Here is a 25,642-nt window from a genome sequence, read left to right as displayed (position 1 = left end):
CTAGAATCTCCTCCGATTGTAATTTGTCACGGGAAGGACAGCCTGGAGGTGAGCTGGTAACATGGTCACTTTGCAGCAGCCGAGGTGTGCGTTATCCGACCGGGCAGTCGCTGGCCCCAGGGGGCTGTCGATATTAAATTAAAATGGGTTACAATGACGGGGTGTTACAAAGTCACGTCCACGTCCTCAGGAGCCAGCCACGCTAGCCGCTGCCATACTGGACGCTCGGAGTTGAGCCTGGTTCTGGTGCCAGCGATGACGGGGGAGCAAACCGAGCGTGCCTGCCACACCCAGCACCCCACTGGCTACGTGCCTGGGCAGTGCGATTGCACGCTTCCTGGACGGCTTGCACGCACAGCCCTGCGTTCCGCTCGCTGGGTTTCATGGCGTGATTTACGAGGCATCCGTCACTCATGGGTCTGCCAGGACCACGTCCCTTCACAAGTGCCCGCCCCACAGGTCCCCTGAAAGTCTGCCCGTGGGGGTTCGTGCTTTCATTCTCTGTTGGAAAGCCACACACCTGGCTCCCGTGGTGCTCACGTCCGCACTGGGCTTGCCTCCTCCCGACTTGTTTCCAGCTTCCGGTCTTGTGCACGGTCGCCCCACCGGAGACGTCCCACCGGAGAGGCCCACGGCCTCATCCTCCTACCAACGTTTCTTACTTGTCGACTCCAGATCAAGAAATCTGATCAAAGACAGTCCTATCCTCCCCGGATGGAAATTCTTGTGGGGGGTGTGTCTGCCTCCACAGAGAGAGCAGTGTTTGGCTTCCAGGAGAGGTGTGATATCTTCTTGGAGAGCCAAGTGGCCTTGGGGTTAGCTATTCCAATAGGCAAGCGAAACATGAGCTGCGGCGTTCCCTGGGCAGACCTCCCAGGTCCAGCTTCGGGAAGGCTCCAGGACAGCCCCGGGGGCCCCGGCGGGCTTGGCGGGGCTGCCCAAAACCCTCGGCGACTTGGCTCCCGCAGCAGATCTGACACCTTGCCGAGAAGGAGCCCACCCTCCGACCTCCCCGGCCGGCCTCTGTGCTCAGCCCGTTCCATCCTTGCACTGTTGGTTTCCATGTACGTCACGGGGCGAGTATTTGGGGCGGCTGGAAAAGGAACCGGCATGAAAAAATATATACAACAGCGATCGAACAGGTCCGATGAGTGAGCGATTCCTCCTATGGAAACGGGAAGGACCTGCAAAGTGAGACCTGTCTTTGGGGCTGATGGCTTTGCAGGGACATCGCTCTCCCAGGGCGCAGAGAATCAGAGCATGAGACGGAGCCCACTCCTTAAGCATTTGTGACAGAGACAGCGTGTGCATAGGACAAAAAGTGACACTTGCTGTCCCCGGGTGACCCCACCAGCCAGATTTGAAATGCAAATCTGGAGAAAGCAATGGGCAGGGGTGGAGGCGTGCGTGAGGTCCAGGGCAGCGAGCTTGCCCCCTCTTTGTGCACGGCCGGCAAGGACCTCCCCCATCGCCAAGCCCAGCCCGGGACGAAGGTGGAGGTTTGGAAATTGTTCAGCGAGGGGCTGAGCCCAGGGCAGGGGGAGCGGAGAGTAAGGAGGTCATGTATCGGAGAAGTGTTTTCACACCATCATTTGCAGGCTCCGTGCAGCGGTGAAGAAATGGCAGAAGGTACCCTGGTCCTCACAGCCACCTGACCGTTTGCTCACAGGACCCCAAAAGCTTGCAGCAAAGCCTGGCACCTCAGTCAGGCCACTCAGCCTGTGGACACCAGGAATGGGTCCTACGCTCCGGGAATGGATGCAACAACACCGCGGGCGGTTGTGTTTGCCCCTCACCCTCAGACCTACGGCCGGGACTTGTGCAGTTCTGGGGCCCAAACTGAGATGTGTCTTTCTGATTCGCCTGGACGGTGGTTAGAAGAACTAGACTCCTCGACCGGCAGGCAGTGTCTGACCTGCTCTCTGCGACGAGAGAGGGGCTGTCGCATGGTAGGAGACCGGTTTCAATGTCACCTTGACATCTTTGAGCATCGTGAGGCCCAGAGATGTAGTGGTGAGGACCTGTACTCTGGGCAGATACCCCCACAGGCCGTGGGAAGGGCGCCCCGCTTGGCTAGTTTGTCCACCAGGCAGGCCAGGCACCCCCACACCTGGCCTTGGACTGAATGGTTTTAAGGGAGCACGGCTGTGTTTCCGTCATAGGCACTTGAGTGGAGTCACAGGTGGCCTTTGCCGACCCTCGTGAGCTCACGCAGGGCTGAGGGCTTTGATGGTGGGACGGAGGACGAGGACGGTGACAAGTCCTGATTCCACAAGCTCTGGGGCTCGTCAACTCTTCAGGTTGGTGCCGTGAACCGTGACTTGCTCTTTGTATGTCCCCCAATCACCTCTTCCCAATGACACGTCTCCATCACGTTGTCTCCAAGGGCAGAGAGGTCACACGTGTCTATACATTGCGAGTTCCGTGTGTGACATTGTTTTCACCACCGGCCTTTTCCCCGTAATGGAGACGCACGAATCTGGACCCCTTCCTGTGTGTGTTTACGGGTCATCCCTTCGATTCTCAAAGGAGTCCTCTGTGGAGATGTATTTCACAGTCGATGTCCCCACACGGAGCCTCTCGTAAAACCGTTTACAGCCCACAAAGCAGGACAGAGCGCATTCTAACACGTCGTCGGTGGGGGAAACGCCTCTCGTGTGGTTACGAGTAATTCAAGGTCATGGTGCTGGGAGCACAGCTCTCCCTGAGCCACAAGAAAGAAAGGTTCTCTCGGCATCACTCTGGTGGCATTTCCTTCATAAAGACACGGCTTCTCAAATGGCCTCGGAGACGTCCCGGGCAGCGAGGCAGACAGCACAGGAAACCACAGGACTTTGTTCTCTGGGGAAGCTTGAGGTGCTGTGGACACAGGCTCGTTTCCATCCTCACAGCCAGAAGCGCCCTTGATGTCTCTTGGTGGTGTGGGCACCAAGCCTCGGTGATGCACCCTCTGGGTAAAGACAGCCCTTCCCCGGGCACCTGCCAGACTCCCTCTCACGCCAACACGTGTGACTCAGCAGGGCACAGGCCCACGTGTCCTCAGGGGCTGGCGTTGCGGGGGAGGGTGAGCTGGGCTCTGGCCCCTGTGGCCACCAATGTTCTGTAGCACAAGGGACGTGGCCCATCCTCACGCGGTCACGTGCCGAGCTCTGCTCATCCACAGCGACTCTCCAAGTTGGACGGAGGGGCGTACGGACGCCGACCTGCCCTCAGTGGACGGGGGAAGAAGGGAACATGCAGCAATCACGGGCTTTCTCCACGCTCATTAGGTATCAGCTCTTCAGGGCCCTGTGGTCCCCTCCCTGCCCCTGGCTGCAGCGTCTGTAGTTAACCCCGCGTGTGTGAGAGGCTTCTGGACAGACGTGTTCCCTATGTACGGCTAAAGCCATCACGGTCTGCCCGCTGCTTTCCCTGCTCTCACTGGCTGGGGTTTGCCTGATGGCGTTTCAACTCCAGGTCCCCTGGGGAAGGCATGTGTGTGTGTTCCAGGCCTTCCAGAGCCCCCAACCCCAGGGGCTTAAACAACAGACACTCATTGTCCCCTAGTCCTGGGGACCAGGAGTCTGCCCTCAAGGTGTCCCAGGGCCACGCTCCCTCCTGGGCCCCAGGGGACGGTCCCTCCTGCCCCTTCCAGCTCCTGGGGGCTCCAGGCGTCCCCGGGCTGGTGGCCGCGTCCCTCCCATCTCTGCCTCTGTCATCACGTGGTGTCTCCCCTCTACGTATCTGTGTCCTAATCTCCTCTTCCTGAAGGGAGAGCAGCCCCACTGCAGGAGACTCCAGCTTCATGATTACGTCTGTAAAGGTCCTACTTCCACGTGACGTCACCGCCCCAGGCACAGGTCCCCAGCTCGGCCCCCAAGCTCAGTGGTCCCTTGGGGACCCAGAAGCGTTTCCATCTCACTCTTTCTAATCCGCTGACTTTGGGCTTCGCAAGAGGCTGCAAGAAGTGCGAACAGATGCTGGAGAATGCACATTTTACGACCCGGACTCAGGCTTTCTGCCACCCCTCCCACCCTGCCAGAGCCCGAGAGAGAGGAAGGAAAATGAAAGAGGAAGGTGGTGTGTCCTCTGCTCCCCGACCGACCAACCGGACGTGGTGGCTCGGCACAGACAGGTGTGAAATGCCTTAGTCAGCCTCTCGTCTCAGGCGTAGGCTCCAGGGGGAGGGGGCCACTGGAGAGGAAACATCTTTTGTAAGGGACTCCGACGAAATGGTCTCAGGCCAGCCAGCGACGGCCGAGGACGGGAGCTAAGACGGGCGAGTGGCTGCCTCCGTGAATCTGTTCTGTGAGTCCGCTGAGCGAGTGTGAGAACAGATCAACGTCTCCGCCTTCCACAGCCGGCTCTGAGACGTGTCCTCGGAGAAGCTTCCTAGACGATGTGGAAACTTGTAGGTGGTTTTCCACACGTGCAGTTGCCGGTGGGAGAGGCGAGGGATTCGAACGTTTGTATTGATGTGAAGGTCTTAACGGGAAGAAGCGTTTACTGGAGATAACGCAGCGACACGGGTGTGCGGTGCTCTCCGGAGCTCGACGCTGTGTTGTGTTGGTTGGCCAGACCTCTCGTTGTTTGTTTAAAAGTAATTGATTATGAAATCGCGTGCGTCAACAAGCTAAGTGTCTGTCAAACAACAAATGGGTCAAGAAGATGTGGTATCTATGCATATTTCTCTCGCTATATTTATCCATATTTCCTATGCACAGTCTATTTAAATATTCCGTTTAAATATTCAGAATATAAATATTCCATTTATATTCTATATATGTCATAGCTATATATCCTATATTATACTCTCTCTCTATATATCCATATATATATATACAGATATATACCCGGGGTGCCAAAAAATGTATACAAGTGGACACTTTGGCCACCGTTGCTCAAGCAGGAGTTCGCCGTCATCAGAAGTGTCTGGACGCTGATGGAAACCACATTGAGCACCTCTTGTCATTGCAGACGTCACACATGACTTCTATTAATCTTTTGTTATCACGATATATTGAGTATTACAATTGTAATATAGTTTTCCTTTCTTAAAATGTGTGTACGTTTTTTTGGCACCCTCTCTACCTCTATCTCTATGTCACATATATAATGGAATGTTATTAAAAAGAAGGACACGCGGCCATTTGCCACAGCTTGGATATACCTGGAGGGCGTTCTGCTAAGCGATATACGTTCAATACACAAAGGCAAATACTGCACGGTTTCCCTTACGCACGGAATCTAAAATAGTCAAACTCATAGAGACAGAGAGCAGGACGGCAGTTCCCAGGGGCTGGGGTGGGGGGCAATGGGGTGATAGTGGTCAACACACACACGCTTGCAGGTTTGCAGGAGAAATTCAGGAAATCTGGTGTGCAGTACGGGGACTCTCCTTAACAACCCTGCGTTGTGTGCTAGACTTTTGCTAAGCGAGTAGATCTCAACTGCTCTCATCCCCTTTCCCCATGTGCGGTGATGGGTGTGTTACTAGTTAGTTTGAGTGTCGTCACATTACACACGGTGTGTGTCTATCAAATCGGTTCTACACCGCAAAGGTCTAAAACGTTTGTTGGTCCATTACACCTTAATAAACCAAGTGGGAAACAAAATACATGAATTAAACGCAATGTAATGGCTCAGGCCTGGGCACTGCCCAGAGCTCAGCCTGGTTCCAGGTCGGTAGGTCGGTGGGATGCCAATTCCATGAGAGCTGCAGTCCCCATGGAAAGTGACATCAAGACCCGGGGCCTCTGGGCATCCCAGGAGGGAGGCGGGACATTTCAGAGGCTTCTCTCAAAATGCCAGCCTTCTGTTGGCATGACTGGTTACAACAGTGTAAATCTGCAAGCTTGCTGGGACTTTCCTCCCCTGCCACGGGTTTCCCTGAAAATGACAATGACAGTCACGACAAATCTCCCTAAGCCATCTTGCCACTAACCCTGTTAAAGGCAAGAGTATTTATCTGGCTGACCTGGAACCCCATGGTGCCCACCAGGTGGGCAAATAAACACTTCTCTGTTGGAATTTCAGGTGACACTTTTTTTGGGAAGACTCTTCGGTAAACGTTTTAGGGTGTTCCTGGGGCGACCTGCTTCCTGGAGCCTTCGGGACCGGCCAGTCAAATCGCTCCCGAGCATTTTCGTTGACCCCCCAATGCTCATGAAATGCCGCACGTCATTGCTGGTCTTCCCCCCAAGGGGCCCACGGAGCCTTAATGGACCAACCCAACTCGCCCCTTCAGCACCCTGGATCCAGCGTCTCCAAGACAGACCCAAGTTTTATTTCCTATAAACTGTTTATTTCCCTGCGAGATTGATGCTGCTAATATTAGCTTTCAAAATGACAGATTAGCGTCACCGGTTAATCAGGGCGATTAGCAGATAAATATCTGTAATTCGATCAGCAGAGTAATTTCTTTCCCAATAACGCGATTTACAAATGCAAGTGATTAAGTAATTAGCTTACATCTCCATAGATTACCAGTCGTCCCAGCCCCAGCATTGCCTGGCACACCCGCCTGTATGTTCCCCTGCATGACTGGGGCAGCGTGGTTTGTCACCCACACCCTACAAGGTCTGGGCAACCTCACCGTGACCGCCTCCCTGTCCCCCACGCACAACCCTACGCATGCCAGGAGCGAAACTTGGAAAACGAAAAGTCCTCGGAAGCATTACCGGTCATGCCTGAAGGTCTTTACCAAGATGAAGGTCTTTACCAAGATGCAAAAATAAAAAGACGGGGGCCGTCAAGTGACGGGAAGGACGCGGGGGGCGAAACGGAACTTGCATCTTTTGCTCATGAGAGAGTAGATTTCTACAAGCAGACTGGAAAACGGGCCATGTCTACAGACGTCGGACATGCACTCACGTGCTGACCCAACCCTTCCCTTTCGAGGTGGGGGGCCGTGGAGTTGGAAGCCGTGGGACACTGACACACACGCTCCCAGATGCCCACTGTGTCACGCCCGACGAAGGGAAACCCATTGTCCACCCACATTGCCGTAGGTGAGCACCTTTGAGACCATTCGTGTGACGGAATACTGGGTACCCATGAAGAAGGACGTATTGCCACATGCGACAATGGGGGTGATTATTGATTATTACAGACATATCGATGAGTGGTGATGCCAGGCAGAAAACATAGCCCACTGCCCAGCCCCCCTTTATGTGAAGGACCAACTTGGGGCAGGACGATCCACAGAGATCACAGGAGAGAGGGGCTTACTTGGGGTTGGTGGCACTGCCTTGGATGGACGTCGGGGTCTTGTGGGGACTCGCCGTGTTTGATTTCTTGATCTGGGGGATGTGTACAGGCGGTAAATGCGTGTAAAAATTCACAGAGCCGTATTGTACCATCTGTACATTTTACAGAGTGTCTTAAGTAACATCCATTAAAAAAAAGAAAGTTAAGAAAAAATGAGTTCCCGCCAGAGAGGAAAACAATTAGAACATTGTAAGAAGAGAGATAAAAAGCGATTCATGAGAATAGCCAAAGCGTCCTTTGGGTCCCGGGGGATTCGCCCGAGGACAGTGCCAAAGGAAAGGGCAGCTCCTTTTGGGTGCAGGGTCTGCTACTGTCAGAACAAAATAGCCATCACAGCTCTGCACTCTGGATGTCATCGAGAGGCTGTGAAAGACACCCAGGGCTGGGGCAGGGGGGTGGCTGGTGACCTGCAGGGAAGAGGAATGAGTCGGGTCATCTCAAGGGCACAGCTGAGACCATTTCCAGGAGAAGCTCTTCTTTCCTGACAAGAAGGAGACGGTGGCAAGGGTTGGCCATGGCTTTGTGTGCCCTGTAAAGAACGTGAATGGTGAGAATGAGGGAAGGAACGGGGGTTACGCAACAGCCGTCTGTGTCCCTAAGCAGGGCTGAGCGTGTGCTCTGCCTCTATGGGGACAACTGTGGCTCTCGCCGTGGCCCCTGGATCTGCCCCATTCACAGCGAGTGTCCTGGTACCTTTCACCTTATCCATTCCTGCCAGCTCATGCCAGTGTTGGGAGGTGGACTTGGAGAGTCTAGAACGCCCTGAAAATACAATAAACAAAGTAAATCCACACGAATGTAAGGTTATGGTTGTGGATTCTCTAAATTTAAGTGCCCGGACAAAGCCACAGCCATTCACTTAAGGTGAGCTCGGCCACCCCACGTTCCAAGATGAAGGATGGATGGATGGATAGATAGATGGATGGATGGATGGATGGATGGATGGATGGATGGATAGATGATAGAGAGAGAGAGAGAGAGATTAAGATAGCAGTAGAGAGGAAGACATCTCAAAACAGATGTGAGGGACTCATACAATTGTGGAAGCTGAGAAGTCCCACAGAGCACCGCCTGAAAGCTGGAGACCCAGTACAGCCGGTGGTGTACGCTCCAGTCCAAACTTCAAGTCCTGAGACCCAGAAGCACTAATGTCTCAGGGCAGGAGAAGATGGGCCTTGCAGCTCAAACAGACAGCAAGTCCACACTTCCTCCCCCTTTGTGTTCTGTTTAGACCCTCAACGGATTGGGTGCAGCCCACCTACACTGGGGGAGGCAATCTGCTTGAGTCAGTCTGTCAACTCAAAGGCTAATCCCTCAGACACATGTAGAACTAATGTTTAACCAGCTCTCTGGGCCTCCCTCAGCCAAATGAAGTTGACACATGAAACTCACTGCCACAGAGCTCATGCTTCCAAGCTGAGCACACCAAACGAAAGGGGGGTGTGCCTCTAAGGGAATTTGGATGGAGACCCTCACAGGTCTAGAAAGCCATGGCTCCCTGGACATTACAACAGGTTGGGTATTAGAAGCAGCATTGCCACTTCTCTGCTGCAGCAGATGGAAGCGGGGGGCACTACCATGAAGGGCGGACATGCTGTGACCCCGACTGTACCCTTTGCATCATCTAGCCAGGCTAGAAAGAGTGTCGTGGGAAAGGCCCCCAACAGATGCACAGATGAAAGAGTGTGGGGGACGCCTGGGAGCTGGAGAGATGTGCTGCTGACCACAACTCCCAGGGAATGGTCCCTCCTGAGAGTCAGCGAGGCAGAGATAAGAAGACGCTGCAAGGTGATGGGTCTCTGGGGCTGAGGTATCAGCCCTGCTGTTTCAAAGCCTCCAACGCTGTGTGGGAAACCCTGTGTTTTCCAGAAGATCAGAAAGTGATTGAAATTGGAGCACATCCAAGCACACATCAGTGCCCTTGCTGGAGTGGCGAGGTCCCAGCTCACAGCGGCAATTGGGGCAGATGTCAGCTGTGACGGGCCATCTCCGATGCAGCTGCACGTGTATCGGTGGTGATGAGCGGCCGGTGGCCCCGCGTCCGCTGGTTAACGTGGGCTTCCCCGTGCATTCCGAGAGTTCTGTCCCCGAGTGTCTGCACGTCAGCTGCAGTTTCCGTGGTAACCACCTCAGAACACATGGAGCCCGGCTCTTTCCCGCCCTTCCTGCTGCCGATGGAAGGTGCCGGAGAGGCGCTTGGGTGACTCCGCGCCTCACCTGTCAGCGTCAGCCGCACAGCCGTTTGATCACGCCAGCCGCCCCCGTCCCGCCAAGACCATTCATTTGGTGATCACAGAATCGTGCTAATTTAGTCAGCGGTGGGGATCCTAGGGGAGTTGGATGCCTAGATCTGCCAGTTATCTGATTTTCATCTCAAAAGCGAACAGACTCGAGTGGTACGGTGCGGAAGGAATTATGGAGCTACTTCTTTCCAGCAGTCACAGAGCCCCTCCGTGCACAGGATGACAGGGTGCCCACCATCCAGCGCTCGCAACATGACTCTGAGCAATTCCTCCTTCTCTCGCTGCGTGTTTCAGTTTCCCAAGGAAGACATTGTATGAAATGTCATTGTGATGGGCTGAACTGTGTCCCCTGAAATCCATATGTGGGAGCCGTGACCCTCAGGACCTCAGAATGGCTATGTGGAGATGGGTCTGTAAAGAGGGGACTAAGGTAACATGAGGTCACTAGGGTGGGCCCTGATCCAATAGGACTGTGTCCTTATAAGGAGAGGAGATGAGGACACAGACACACACAGAGGGACGGCCATGTGAGGACACGGGGAGCAGATGGCCGTCCACACGCCCAGGAGAGAGGCCTCAGAGGGGGACCCGCCCTGGGACACCTGGACCTCAGACTCCAGCCTCCAGGACCATGAGAGATGAAACTCTGTTGTATAAGCCGTCCCGTCTGTGCTGTTTGTTATGGCCACCCAAGCAGACTGATACAACCTAAAATTTTTAGATGGGAATTACTATGTGTCAACTCAGAATAACAATAGTTCAGTGACTGGCCTTCTAAAAAAAATAAATCTATGTACGATTTTAACAAATAAAAGTAGACGGGGGAGGTGTCCAACCAGTGCGATGGAGGCGTTCCGGGAATTCCAGGGCCACCTCAGTCGTCCCTGTGTGTCCCTTCAGCCAGAACACTCATCGCCATATCGACCTGAGGAGTGACGCAAACACACCTGAGCGAGGAAGGTGGTGTCTGCTGGTCCTTGTGGTTTACTGGACGGTCAGTGCTTTGCCTCCTTACTAGGATGCCCCATGCGGCTGTACTCACAGCTGGAAACCCAAGAAGAGATGCCCAGATTCTCCACCAAATGTAGGCAGGGTTCCAAGGAAGTGCTAATACAACTTTGAGATCATTTCCCAGCTCAGGTGCTTACAAGATGGATAAAGCTTCATTCCCACCAGCACCACCAGCGCCACCATCACCACCAGCACCACCATCACCACCATCACCACCATCACCACCATCACCATCAGCACCACCATCACCACCATCACCACCAGCACCACCAGCGCCACCAGCACCACCAGCACCACCATCGCCACCAGCACCACCATCGCCACCAGCGCCACCAGCACCACCAGCACCAGCAGCACCACCAGCACCACCATCACCAGCAGCACCACCAGCACCAGCAGCGCCACCAGCACCAGCAGCGCCACCAGCGCCACCATCACCACCAGCACCACCAGCGCCACCATCACCAGCAGCACCACCATCACCACCAACACCACCAGCACCACCATCACCACCAGCACCACCATCACCAGCAGCACCACCATCACCACCAGCACCACCATCACCATCAGCACCACCAGCACCACCAGCACCACCAGCACCACCATCACCAGCAGCACCACCATCACCACCAGCACCACCATCATCAGCACCACCAGCACCACCAGCACCACCATCCTCCCTGGTATTCCCACTGCCCAAGTCAGCACACTCGCTGCAGAATTGTGTTTGCAATGGCAAGTCCACTGTGGTAAATAAGATGAATTCAGTGCCCTGTGATTATGGTAAGCTGTGGGGAGCAGAATTACAGTCCATGAAGGGGTACCGTCAATTTGTGCCAATTCCTAAACTTGACCTCCCGACTCTGAGCTCCTTGGGGGTCACCTCTCAGGCCCTTCTCTTTGAGTCCCCGAACAAAGACTCAATGAAGGTTCCATAAGAGTACTGGCCACCAAAACGTCTGTCCTTTTCTTCCCAATCACCCCACTTTTATGGCCATGAGTGAGCTGTTCTCAAACCAGACATGCAGCCATGAAGACTTGGGGCTTGCCTACTGGACCTCAGGCTGCAGGGGGCAGCGTCCGGGACTCATGGTGCCCAAGGATGACAGAGGAGAAGACTCAGGGACCTCGAGCATTCTCTCGCTTTGCCTACACCCTCCGTGCTGTTGAGACAGCCTATGTGGATGAATTGCACCCTCTCCACCAGTGACACCACCTGCAGCGCGTCTGCAGACGGCCTGAGGGTTCGAGGGAACCAGGCAGGAAAGAGTGGAGCTAAGAACAAGCTGCCAGTGACTTTGCCTGGGAAATGGGAAAAGGAATGGAACCCCCTTGACAAGGTCTCAGGGAAGCTAGAAGGAGCTACCGGGTGTCTGACAGGTGCACCTTCCCCTAAGATGCCCTCTTCCAATTCACCTCACCCTGGAAAGTTTCACTGGGACACAGCACTGGCCGCCTGGAATAGCTGCTAAGGAAGGGAGACAGTGGCTGCGTGAGGGGTCCGGCTCCTGGCTGGCAGCCGTGACCCTCCAGTCCTGACCAGGGGCCGTCCCACGGCGGCCCCACAGGGAGCTGTCCTCCACACCTGGTGCCCAGTGGTCACTGGGGGATGCCCGTAAGACCCCAACCCCTCCTGACCCTGCTCTTCTGCACACGACACCCCTGGCCCAGGCGACTCATTCTGACGTCTCTTTACGGGGGTCCTTGGCTCTGATCTTCCCCGGGCACCTCTGCTGAGACCCCCTTAAGGGGAATGGGGCCCTGGAAGCCCCTTCCTCCACCCTCAGCCCCCAGCACTGTTGCATCCCGGCCCCTCCCCTCTCCCTCTGCATGGCTCTCACATCTGTGAATGGCAGGAGCTTTTTGTTTGTTGCAGTGGGACGACCCCCCCACCCCCCACGGCGGCACTGGCCCACCTGACCTTTGACCTATGTCCCATCCCATGGGGAAAACATACAACAGGGAGGGGTCAGTACCTTCCCTCTGTCCTCTGGCTCCTGCCACAGCAATAGGGGTGAAAGGCTGACCGTCACTTTTATCTTGGCTTCTTGTTGCTGTCTTTCTTTTTTTTTAAATTTAAGTTTATTGGGGTCACAATGGTTAGTAAATTTAGGTTTCAGGTGTATAATTCTGTAATACATCATCTATAAATCCCATTGTGTGTTCACCACCCAGAGTCAGTTCTCCTTCCATCACCATATATTTGATCCCGTTTACCCTCATCTCCCACCCCCCACCCCCCTTACCCTCTGGTAACCACTAAACTATTGTCTGTGTCTATGAGTGTTTGTTTCTCATTTGTTTGTCTTGTTCCTTTGTTGTTCTTGGTTTTATATCCCACAAATCAGTGAAATCACATGGTTCTCTGCTTTTTCTGTCTGACTTATTTCGCTCAGCGTTACACTCTCAAGATCCATCCATGTTGTCGCAAATGGCACTATTTCACCTTTTCTTGTTGCTTTCATTAGCTTCTCCAACACCCGGCAGCTCAGCTGAGCTCGTGACGGAGGGTTTAGGTCATTTACGACGACCCTCTCTTGTCCTGAAACAGGTTTGTCCCCGTGGGGCAGGAGTGGGACTCTGTGGACGGCATTTGGGAGCCCCTAAGGGTTGCCCCAAAGAAAACCTAACAACTGTTCCTTCCTTACACACTGCACCTCTGACATCAACTTATGAGCTTTTCCAACACCAAGCAATTCCCCAGCTCCTGGAGGACAGCAGCTGGGGGTCCCACAGTTTGACTCAGTTCTGACCCTAACTGCTGGGACTCTGTGCGGACCCCACACTGAGGTTTTGTCTCAGGACACGGACCCCACCTGGGACGTCTTCCGCTGTGTGAACGACGTTTACACAGGATATGAGCTTGTTAGGGGGACACTTTTCATCTTATTTTATTTCGTTTTATTTCATTTCGTTTTTATTTTATTTCATTTCATTTTACTTATTTTCTTTGCATTCATTTCCTTCATTTTATTTTACTTTATTTCATTTCATTTTACTTCATTTCATTTTATGTGCGTACGTAGGCTGAGGCTGGGGCAAGGTCCTGTCAGGCGGGTAAGGGACAAAGCGTGGTGACACTCCCCACTGTTCACATTGCTCACCCATGCCGGCAGGCCCCACCTCCCACTGGAGAAAGGGGGAACGCTGGACCCCACTCTGCAAGGGCGTGCCCGTGACCTCCCAGACTCAGCTGCAATGACCTTTCCCACACGGGGCTCTTGCTGGCAGAAAAAGCATGTGCAACGCCTGTGTTTGCTCTCCTACCCTCTTACGAATGGGAAAGATCCTTTCATGGAGATTTCCAAAAGGCCAAAAAGCCCAAGTGGGATTTGAAAGTGCCAGGTCATAAAAAAAGGGTAGGGGTTGGAGTAGAGATTAAACAACACAAAACACTCACCACTGATTGGCCGTACGGCCGTGAAAAGCCACACCAGTTCTCCAAGCTTCAGCTCGTGAATCTGAAACACGGGGGTTGGACTCCACAGTTTCCTGGGGTCTTCCCTCGTCTGCCATGTTTTGAGGCCACTACCTCTCGGGATGGTCCACACCATCCTAGTGTGAGCACGTCCTGAGGAAGCCCTATGGGCACCCAGCGTCTGGCACTGGCTGTGGGCGTCTGGGACCTTCCAGGACAGGGCCGCCCCTGCAGACACTCTGAGTCTGGCGTGCTTTCTGGGTTCCTTTGCGTGACTCCATGTCACCCTGTACAATTTCTGTGTGAGAAAAATGCAGGGTTTTACGACCGCATTCCTCTATTTCCACCCAAGCAAATGGGACTCAGAAGTTCCTTCAGCGCTCTCTGACTTTCAATAGGAAACATTCCGTCTCATAAAACGTGGATCCGACCGGCTTCAAAGCCTCGCCTTGCATCCCAAATGAGACGGCTTAAAAAAGAAAAAATGCGGAGAGCACACAGACTCGTATGCTGTGAAATTCGCCACGCGAGACCACCTGTGGGTAGAAGCCTTGTTCTGTAAGGGGTTGCAGGGGGCACCTTCAGAGAAAGGCTGGGTAGATGGGACTGGTCACACACACGTCACCTTTATTTTTATGACGTTGGGTCCCTGTTGTGTTCTGCAGGTGAGGGTTCGCCAGCAGACGTGCTCTCTGGGCTGTGTGTCTGGGTAGGTCCAATAACTACCTGGCTTGATGACTGCTCACAAATCTTCCAATCTCGTCACTTGCCTTGATTCTCGGACACCCAGGGCTGGTACGGGGACAGTGTGACGTGCCACGCTGGCCAGACAGTCACTGAGGCACCGCCGTCCAGCCGCCCTGGGGGCTCCCGGCGTGCACCCTCCCTCCAGGTGAGTTCCACTCTGCCAGGCTGCCACTTCCTCTCCGTATCAATTGACCCTTTGTCTTCAGAGCCCGGGCGATGAAAGCAGCTCGCAGAAGACGCCCCATACAGAAGCGTTCTGTGCTGTGGAAATCCGGGCCCCATAATTAAACCATTAAGTCGAAGACCCGAGCATTCCTGTTTCAACACATTTCCCACGCATGGCACCGCACACTGAATCATCTTCATAAAACCCCGTTGCCAGAGGACGGGCTGGGGCTGGACGGATTCCTGAGTTTTATGGCCCTTCCAGCAATGCTCGCTGTGTGGCCTCCACGGTCTCCGTGGTCCAGATGAAAACAGGCCACGTGGCTGGGCCGCCCACCACTCTACCTACCTCACAGCCGGGCTGGGTGGGGACAGTAATTTTTGCCATCTCAGGCCCGAGAGCAACACCCCCCCTTCTCTTCCGACTGGTTTGTAGCCACCCCAACTCCGGGACCTTCCAGGGTTCATCCAGAGTCGGCCCGGTACCCAACCCACGTCGCTGGAGTACCACCCCGACCGAAATGCACCCAGAATCTCCCATCCTTGTCACACCTCCAAGGCACATTCTGAAAAGTCTCCCCCAAGTCTGCCCCGTGCCCATTTGGGGAAGTCTGGACCCCTGGATGTCTGATCACGTCTGCGGGATTGGGGATTTTGCTCCTGTCACCAGGCAGACTGTAGGGACACGCGTGGGCTTAGAAGAGTCTTCCAGTTCGACGTCTGGGTCTGGCAGACAGGGCTCTAATCTCCCCAGTGTCCCTTGGGTGGAGGGGACTCACATCTGTGCCTCCTGGGCATTTGATTTAAAGTTTACGTGGAGTTCGGATGCTTTGAAGACCAAATTTCACTGGTAAAAAAGATAGAAGCTACATTTTGTAAGGGGGAGATATCCTGCCTAGCTAGAGATGCTTATGTGCTGGAAGGATATAGAGAAAGTTCCTATGGTTTTAGATACTGATAGAAACACAATTAGGGAATACGGTCCGTGTCTCCTATTGAACCCAGAGTCAGATATCATCTTATTAAACATACATTTTTTTCCTGATTCTGCTCATTACAGAAATATGGGCAAACACGGGAAAGCTGAAGCAGCAAATTACAGGGTTCCTATGTGTACCTGGCCGTAATAGTCACTCATAGTTGCTGTGTTTCTGCCAGTCTTTGTCCTATTAATATAGGTACGACTGTGTCATAAACTGTTTTTTTTCTTTACATTGTGGAAGGTTATTTTTTAATCTCCCCCAAATTTCCCCATAAAAATGGACAGAGCATACCTGTACACAGCTGCCTCTTTCCCAGGCGACAAAAGGTGGAACCAGCCCAAGTGTCCACGGATGGATGGATGGATGGATGGATGGATGGATGGATGGTGGATGGATGGATGGATGATGGATGGATGGATGGATGGATGGTGGATGGATGGATGGATGGATGGATGGATGATGGATGGATGGATGGATGGATGGATGATGGATGGATGGATGGATGGATGGATGGTGGATGGATGGATGGATGATGGATGGATGGATGGATGGATGGTGGATGGATGGTGGATGGTGGATGGATGGATGGATGGATGGATGGATGGATGGATGGATGGATGATGGATGGATGGATGGATGGATGGTGGATGGATGGTGGATGATGGATGGATGGATGGATGGATGGTGGATGGATGGATGGATGGATGGATGGTGGATGGATGGATGGATGAGGGATAGATGGATGGATGGATGGCTGGATAGATGGATGGATGGATGGATGGTGGATGGATGGATGGATGATGGATGGATGGATGGATGGATGGATGGTGGATGGATGGTGGATGATGGATGGATGGATGGATGGTGGATGGATGGATGGATGGATGATGGATGGATGGATGGAGGATGGATGGTGGATGGATGGTGGATGGATGGATGATGGATGGATGATGGATGGACAGATAGAATATAGGGATGGATGGATGGATGGATGGACAGATAGAATATAGGGATGGATGGATGGATGGATGGATGATGGATGGATGATGGATGGATGGATGGATGGATGGATGGATGGAGGATGGATGGATGATGGATGGATGGATGGATGGATGGATGGATGGATGGATGGATGATGGATGGATGATGATGGATGGATGATGGATGGACGGATGGATGGATGGATGGATGGATGGATGATGGATGGATGATGGATGGATGGATGGATGGATGGATGGATGGATGGATGGATGATGGATGGATGATGGATGATGGATGGATGGATGGATGGATGGATGGAGGATGGATGGATGATGGATGGATGGATGGATGGATGGATGGATGATGGATGGATGATGATGGATGGATGATGGATGATGATGGATGGATGGATGGATGGATGGATGGATGGATGGATGATGGATGGATGATGGAGGATGGATGGATGATGGATGGATGATGGATGGATGGATGGATGGATGGATGATGGATGGATGATGGATGGATGGATGGATGGATGGATGGATGGATGGATGGAGGATGGATGATGGATGGATGGATGGATGGATGGATGGATGGATGGATGATGGATGGATGGATGGATGGTGGATGGATGGATGGATGGATGATTGATGAATAGATGGATGGATGGATGGATGGATGGATGGATGATGGATGGATGGATGGATGATGGATGAATAGATGGATGGATGATGGATGGATGGATGGATGGATGGATGGATGGATGGATAGTGGTGCATCCAGAAGGTGGAATATTACTGAGCCTTAAGAAGGAAGGAAATCCTGACACCTGCTACCACGTGGGTGGACCGTGGGGCCATGATGCTAAGGGACATAAGAAAGTTGCAGAAGGACAAATACTGTGTGATTCCACTTATACGCGGTTCCCAGAGGAGTCAGATTCATAGAGACAGGAAGTAGATGGTGGTGCCATGGGGTGGAGGAGGGGGATGGGGAGTCACTGTCTGATGGGGGCAGAGTTTCAGTTTGCGACGATGAGAAAATTCTGGAGATGGATGGTGGTGATGGTGGCACTTCATGTGAATGCAGTTAATGCCACTGACCTATGCATTTAAAAATGGTTCAAATGGTAAATTCCATGCTGCGGATTTTATCACAAAGAAGAAATAAGAGGCCATGTCAACAAAACTTGCAGGGGTTGCACAGTCCAACGCTGGGTGACTAAAAGGCTGCATGGTAGATTGCTGAGGGGCTTGGGGCAGCCTGGAGCCCCAAATCTGTGAGTTCCCAATGAAGGGTCATGGCAAGGAACTCCTTGGGACAGAATCCAAATTGAAGAGGACATGATAATAGATATAGAGAAGAAAGAAGGTTCAGGTAAAGGTGAGGGAAGCTGCTTTATGTAAATGGATGGGGGGGTGACTCTTTGACATGTGTGGGGTCTACTTTGGGGAAAGATGAAATATCCCGCAACTAGATAGAGATGGTGGTTGAACACCGATATTCCCGTTGTGAATGGATTCGGTGCCATTCATTGTACATCTGAGTGTGGTTTAAATGCTGCATGTTATGTTATGAACATTTTACCACAATAAAAAAGTAGGGGGGATAGATAGGGAAATACAAGTAGATTCTTTCAGAAGGTGACCTTCTTACTGTGCAGAAGGTCTAGAGCCATCGAGTTAGGAAAAGCACCTCTTCCCCAAACCACACCTTCCTCATGGGAGCTCGGAAAAATGAATTTCATATAAAAATCCCACACAAACATTTTTTTTATAAAGATGAACAAGAACAGGAGATAAATAATATCCCTGCCAAGACACACGAAGGAAATGATACGTAAAAGAGAACGTGTGTGCAAGCAACAGAATATTGTCAACTCAGAAAATAATCTGAAATGGTACATTCTCTCAGTTGACGATCAGACCAGAAGAAGTACAAGAGCAAATAAACACAGCAGGGAATACCTGAACAGAAATAGAGAACGAAAATAAAATTTAAAAAAATAATAAAATGAAGAACGAACGAGATGGAAAATATTAAAGAAAAATGGTAAACATGGAAGATAAATAAATAATACAACCTACTCACAAAAGGACAAGTACTGCCTGATTCCACTTCCGCGGGGAATCTGAAATAGTCAGACCCAGAATCAGAGAGGAGAACGGTGGCTGCCAGGGGTGGGAGAGGGGAAGTGGGAAGTTGATATTCCACGGGCACAAAGTCTCCGTTATGCAAGATGAATAATTTCTAGAGCTCGGCCGTACCACATTGCGCCGACAGTTAATAATACTGCCCTGTACACTTAAAATTTTGTGAAGAGGGGAGAGCGTGTTATGTGTTCTTACCTCCGTAAAAGAATATTGCAATTTTATGACCTGCTTTTTTTCTCTTAGAACTATATTAAACATAGTTTTGAGTGTTTGAAAAAAAAAGAAAAAAGGACGCCCGAGAATGTGTGTTTTATTTTTTTTTTAACATCCTCGTGACTGTTTTGTCTTTTTTTAAAAAAGGCAAAAATCAGAATTTCCTTCTTGCTTAAGCTACAACAGGGCTCGGTGAGACACCTTTTCTTGTAAAGAGCCTGTTTTTAGTAAAAATGTTGATATTTATTCATCATGGTATTTTTTTTGTATTCACTTTGTATTATTGCATTAAAGTATTATTGCATTAAAGTATTATTTGTATTGTGTTAATCATTGCATTAACGTATTATTTGTCTTGCATTAATCATTGCATTGAAGTATTATTTGGCTTGATGGCTGAGTTTCGGGACCCCCCTAAATTCTGTGCCCCTGGTGCATAACTTACCGGCCTCACCCTAGCACCAGCCCAGTGAATGACAACCAAATCTGGACACCTACTGTCCCCCAAAATCAACCTGAAGGGTCCACCTGTACGTAACAGTGAGTGTCCCCATGTGCTGATGTGGCTGCCGTCCACGTCCCAGTGACTCAGCTGCCACGACGACCCCCACTGAATCCATCTGACATTGAACATTCGATCCTAATCGGATCTCTCCATGGCTAAAGTAATGGACAGAGTCCAGCCTAAACGCCGATCTACCGGATAACTTAGGAACCTATTAATTGCTTGTTAGGCCATCTGTCATGTTGTGTCAGGAGCAGTGAGTGACGTAGCCTGGGTTTTGAACCCACAAGCCAAGAGGCAAGATTTCAATGGCACTTGGTGAGTGAGTGACCAGACCCTCGCTCTCTGTTACCGAGCTCGGCAGATCATTGGGGCCAAGGAGTTTCCGAAGCATCTTCCACTCATGGACTTGACCACGGAGAAAACGGAGGAGGATGGACGCTGGGTCTCCAAACCCAGCCCTGTGTCCTGCCACGAGACATGGGAACGTGCAGCTCGGAGGACACCACCTCCAGCAGGGACCATGGTACATGTGGGTGGCTTCCGATAGCATTATTGGAAACAGCAGAAGGACCTTGTAAGAGCAAACGCTGGGGATAAATGGAGGAAGGATCTCTTAGGGGTCATAGCATTTCCTGAAATGACGCCATATGCATTCCAGCTGGGAGACGTCTTGGAAAATATGATATGGGAAAGCATCAGACTTGCAAATAGATTAAATGACACTAAAGGGATTTTCTGTCTTCTTCTTCTTTTTTTTTTGTCAGATTATCCATTTTAAAGCTGAAAAGGACTCTTTGATGTCTGTCTTAGGCTGCCTTCTGCAGGCCCTGATGGAAATGGGGCGTCTGGGATCCCGTACGCACATCACAGAGACGAGCAGATGGATGTGTCCACGTGCACGCCGTCCGTCAGATGCCGTGTCAGGTGTCTCCAGCTTGCGTCTCGGCTCCGAGGAACAGAACCCGCTTGTCAGGATGTTACCGAGCTCTCAGAGAGTCAGAGGACGAGCCCTTCCCAACCGTAGACACAGAAGGCTCTTCCTCAAGGCTTCATACTCGTACCGAGGGAGCGGACGACCATCGGTCATAGAGGTGATGCCCGAGCCAGTCAGATGCTCCCCTCCGTGCTCGAGGGGAGACCTGTGGCTCTCGTCCCCGCCCTGCACGCCACAGGCTACACCAGATGGTATGAACGACGCAGCGACCCCACTGCACAGGCTTCTGCAAAGCACTCCCTGCAAATAGAGACCACATGTTGCCCAGCCTTTATCTTAACAAGCACAGATTCCGATTAACCCGGAATTTGTAGTCCTCTAGAATTAGTTTGATTTAGCTCTGTCTCAACAACTAAGCCAAGTTTAAAAATTACATGCAGGGGAAAGCGGCGGGGGTGGCGGGGGGTGGGGGAAATTCGGAACACATGGCTCAGCCTTATTTGTAGAGCAGGCAGGAACATCCATTAGAGTCACACTGATTTGCCAGACCATCGGCGACCCTTTGAAAAACATTAGCGACGGCTTGACTTCTGCACGGCATTTGTCTTCCCCTGCTCCCCAGAATATGTCACCGGCCCAGCCAGGCAGCCCTGCCTGTTGAACGGCGAAGGGGATCCACAACCCTACGTGTCTGGAACAAGAGGAGAAATTTGAGCCCGTGAGCATATTTACCCAGAGGAAATCGTCGCATGCAAAAACAGTACGCTCCGCCGGGTGACTAGAACAGATACAGACGTTTGGGGGAAAATAATCCCCTGGTGATTAAAGGTTTCCTGGAAGAATTTAGACCATCAGGTTGCAAAATGAAGGGCGCCTCTCTCCTCCGTTGAACTTTTACTTCTGAGGTGGGAGGACGCCAGGGCTGATGATTTGCAATTACGGGTGGGCTCTCCACCCCAGGGCGGGCGGCACACCTCCAAACCCGGTGTCTCGGCTCCCAAAAGGTCAAGTTGTGTCACGCGGAAGGGAAGCCCACGTGTCGTCTCTTCCCACGCGTCTGGCGTGGTGGCGGGTACCTCTCCCTCAGCACATGGGGACAAAGGAAACATTCCATGAGGAAAATTAATAAAAAACAAACATCTTGTGATGGGATTAAAACATCAAACGTGCCTGCGCCCCACATGCTGTGCTCCATGTCGGAAATGCGAACACAGAACAACGGCCCGTACATGTTTGGGGGGTGCGGGGCCACATTCTACCATTTATGCCATTTCTTGCTTCATAAAGAATTTCATTTCAACCCCGAACCTTTTGATAGGTAATTATAGGCAGGAAGCCAAGCACATATGAATTTTATATTTATGGTCCACACCGAGGTCACTCTTGAAATTCCACAAAACTGCTTTCAGAAAGACGCGAGTGTGCCGTGTTCATTTTAATTACATTTCCTCCCCTCTGGTAAGGCACGGCCAGCTACAACAAAACAGAACAGATGTGTCCCGGGACGCGTGGAGAATGCCATCTTCACCGACACAACATGGTGGAGCAGCCAGCCCGGAAAACCAGGCAGACCTTCCCCGGAAGTGTCATTCCCCTCCTTCCACCTTCTTCTCAAATTGCTGTTCAGATGCTTGATTGCAGCCCACTTAGTAGTTTCTTAAAACGGTGTAACTACGAAATGTCCTGTTGCATATAGTATCCTTATCTCATAGGAACTTTGTCCAGGGTGGCCGCCTGACCCCTTTCCTTGCAGCGTGGCTGGTGGGTGGGCCCTCCTTCCATTCCCAGGTCTCTCCTGTCTCTTCAGGCCTTTGAAAGTCGCACACGCGTGCTACCCTGGGGAAACATCACGAACCCAATAAGGCTGACCACTGGACGGGTGCTGGTGGAATGCACCTTCGCTCCGGCCAGCCCACGAAGGCTCTGCAAGAAACACCTTCCACCCACGGCAGACACGCTTGATTCCACAGCAGGGTGACCTCAGAGACCCCCTCGTCCTGGGTGCATTTGTGTCTACCTTGTGGTAGGCTGTTCTCCTTCTGTCCATGTCGCGGGGCGTGGGAAGGAAGGAAGGCATCATTTGGGATGCATGAAGCCAGGTAAAGCAGGACACGGGCTTGGCTTTGTGCACATACGGGCCTGGCCTGTGTGGCCAGCTGCCCCCAACGGCCACCAGACCTGTAACTCAGCACGGCACCTCCTCAAACCCAGTTCGTCTGTGCTGCGCCTGCTGTGGAGACGGCGGGCGTCTCCAGCTTCTCCGACGTGCACTTGAGTATTCTTCTTCCTGACTCATACCCAACCAGCCATCAGATTCGGTCAATTTTCCCTGGACCCAAGGGTGGGGGGAGCATTTTTAAGGCTTCCCCTTTTTCTACCATAGGCTTTACCAAGAGACGCCCCTAATTGCAAACTGCCTTCCCCCCGAATCACCGTGAGGGAAAAGCACCGATTTGCAAGACTCAGCCGGGGTCTCATGGTTTGAAAGAAAGTCTTTCCATAATGTTTACTGGAGTCGAACATTTTCTTTTGATTACCTGCCATTTGTCTTGTGCCCTTTGGCTTTTTTTATTGGGGAACTTTATCTTTGATTTGAAACAGTTCTTTCCGTATTAATGATGTTTTTGGTGTGTAATGTATTTTTCGTATGTTTCCTCATGCTCCCTTTAATTTTGTGTGTATTTTGTGACACACAGAAGTCTTGGATTTTTTTTTTTTTTTTATGGAATGAATTAGAAAAACTACCTTTGTCACGTCATAAACTCTCTGTATTATTTCTTCATTGTCATGGATCTGTCTATTCCTGGGCCAGTTTCTTACTGCTTTCATTTTTCTGCGTCTTTATAAAGAGTTTTATTGTCTGCTAATGTATGTTCCCTCTCTTCACTACTTTTCAGGAGTGGCTTGGAGTTTTTCACCCATTTATTTTTCCAAAACCATTGTGGAATCGTTCTCCTGTTTCCAAACTTGAAAAAGGGATCAAGCCCGTATTTTAATTTGGGAAACACTGACATATTTACAAGCTTGAACCTTTTACATCCAGGAATGCAGCAAGTGTCTCCATTTCAATATGCTTTTATGGGCATAAATAAAACGTCACGTTTTTTCTCCTCGATAATGCCAGTACGTTTCTTATAAAGTTGATTCGCGGCATTTTATAGTTTGTTGCAAGGACGGCTTTCTACTTGAATATGTTTTGCATTGTGTGTTTCTATGGTATATGCATTTTTTCTCTTTTCGTTACTTTTTTCAAAATAGTTATGCGTGTCTGCTTCCCTACTCTCGTGTCATCCCGTCCCCAACGAAATCCCTTCCTAGGCCTCATGGTTACACTTTTTATTATTAGTTATTTCCTTGCTGTCTAGAAGGCAATGCTTTTGTCAGAGATGACCCCAAATGGGTCTGGTCTCTAAAAATTAAACTTCTTATTTGTCTAATGTGTCACCTCTTTGCATCGCCTGGAAACCAGAGAGCCGTTTTCACGATTTGACGGCCACAGACATCTTTGGGCCGTCCTGCTTGGAGTGGAACCGTGTGCCAAATGGAGAGCAGACCTCCCAACGCAGGGACTCCCCGCCGACCACAACCCATAAATAGTGGCCAGAAACAAGAAGACCCATCGGACGGCGTGTACGAGCTCCCATCCTCTTCCCCGTGTGTCTCCCTTGAGGGGATCTGCCGTGTTAGATGGGGAAACTGAGGCCCCGAGCAATTATATTCATTCTGCCCTCCACGCTGGTGACCGACTTTATTGGGTTGCAGGGATCGCAATCTCGATTTGACAATAGAATCGCCGGGGGGTGGGGGGTTTGTGGGAAGGTGACACCCAGAATGCTCCCCACACCATTGCAATCAAAGCTCCCTGGAGAGAACGGGTGGACACATCCCCAAGGCTCAGCTGTCCTAACTGCAGGGGCATAAAAAGTGCTTCTTGATCCTCTGTGGGTCCCTGGCTGGGTCTGAGATTCTACTGAGGGAGGCAGGTGAAGAGAAGCAAAGCACACGTGTTTGCCGAGTATCCCTCTTCCACGACTCAGGAGCCTGGGAAGAAACAGACCTGAGTATTTTCTGCTGGGTTTGCTGAAGTGGGGACAGTTGCAGAGAAACAGGACCCGTCCAGGAGTGTGACGGAAGGGCAGTAAACTGGGGGAAACTAGCAATCCATGATTGTTCGGATTCTTCTGGGGACGCCGTGCCTCGGAGATGAGAATGCTGCTGTCCTTTGGGCACCGGGAGGGCATTTCTCCCGTGAGGGTCTTATGACGTGTTTCAGGGGACGAGAGTGAGGTCACTGTGACCGTCTCGATTCTGCCGTTTTCAAACAGCTTAAAACATTCAGTCTCTCAAGGTGCCCTATTTGGGGGAGTGGGCCCTGAACCCCATCACCACCAGGGGACCGGGCTGAGAAGACCAGGCTAGCGAAGACCCCATCAGGCACAGTGAGGTTTTATTTTCATCGAGGCCCCCTCCGTGCCTGTGATGCAGTGGACACTCAAGAAACACGCATCGAATTAAACGGCTCCGGCAGCAAGAACCAGCTTCCCACTCCCCTCACCGTTCCCTCATCGGCCCTCTCATCTCACACAAGCTCCACTGTAGTTCAGTCTTCACTTGGGAGGTTCCCCCCAAGCTGCCCCCGTAACCCCGTGTCCTTCCATCTGCCCTCTGGCTCAGGGACGTGCGTCAGCTCGGATTCGCAAAGCTCTTGGCACGATGTAAACGGCTATGTATCCGACCCCCCGCAGGTAACAATAGGGTTTTGTTTTGATGGGGAGAGATGACAAGCACGGCCAAGGTTTGCAGAGTGTTTCATGGTTTTCCCGGGAACGAAGGAGGACGTGCAACAGGGCCACACGTTGGCATCTGGGTCCCGTACAGTTTACTGGCATCTGCGACAAGCTCAAAGTATCCTTTCGACGGCGCCGTGGGTGCGGATGGAGTGAACCTTGAACGCAGCCAGGTAATTGGAATTCTGTGAAGCCTTATTTCAGTAGCTTCAGGGGCGGTTCGAAGGGAGGGGGACACAAAAGAGCATGTA

The 25,642-nt window shown here is 51.7% G+C and overlaps 1 long non-coding RNA gene across 1 annotated transcript in view; it reads right to left on the bottom strand.

Annotated features, from left to right (window-relative positions):
• Positions 1-25,642, bottom strand: part of LOC148754545 (uncharacterized) — a 134,991-nt gene that overhangs the window by 17,769 nt on the left and 91,580 nt on the right. The window lies entirely within an intron of this gene.

The sequence above is a fragment of the Rhinolophus sinicus genome, chromosome 18 (assembly GCF_057876585.1).
Source record: "Rhinolophus sinicus isolate RSI-liver-muscle chromosome 18, RSI-T2T, whole genome shotgun sequence".
Lineage (NCBI taxonomy): Eukaryota > Metazoa > Chordata > Mammalia > Chiroptera > Rhinolophidae > Rhinolophus > Rhinolophus sinicus.
This window is presented reverse-complemented; position numbering and strand designations above follow the sequence as displayed.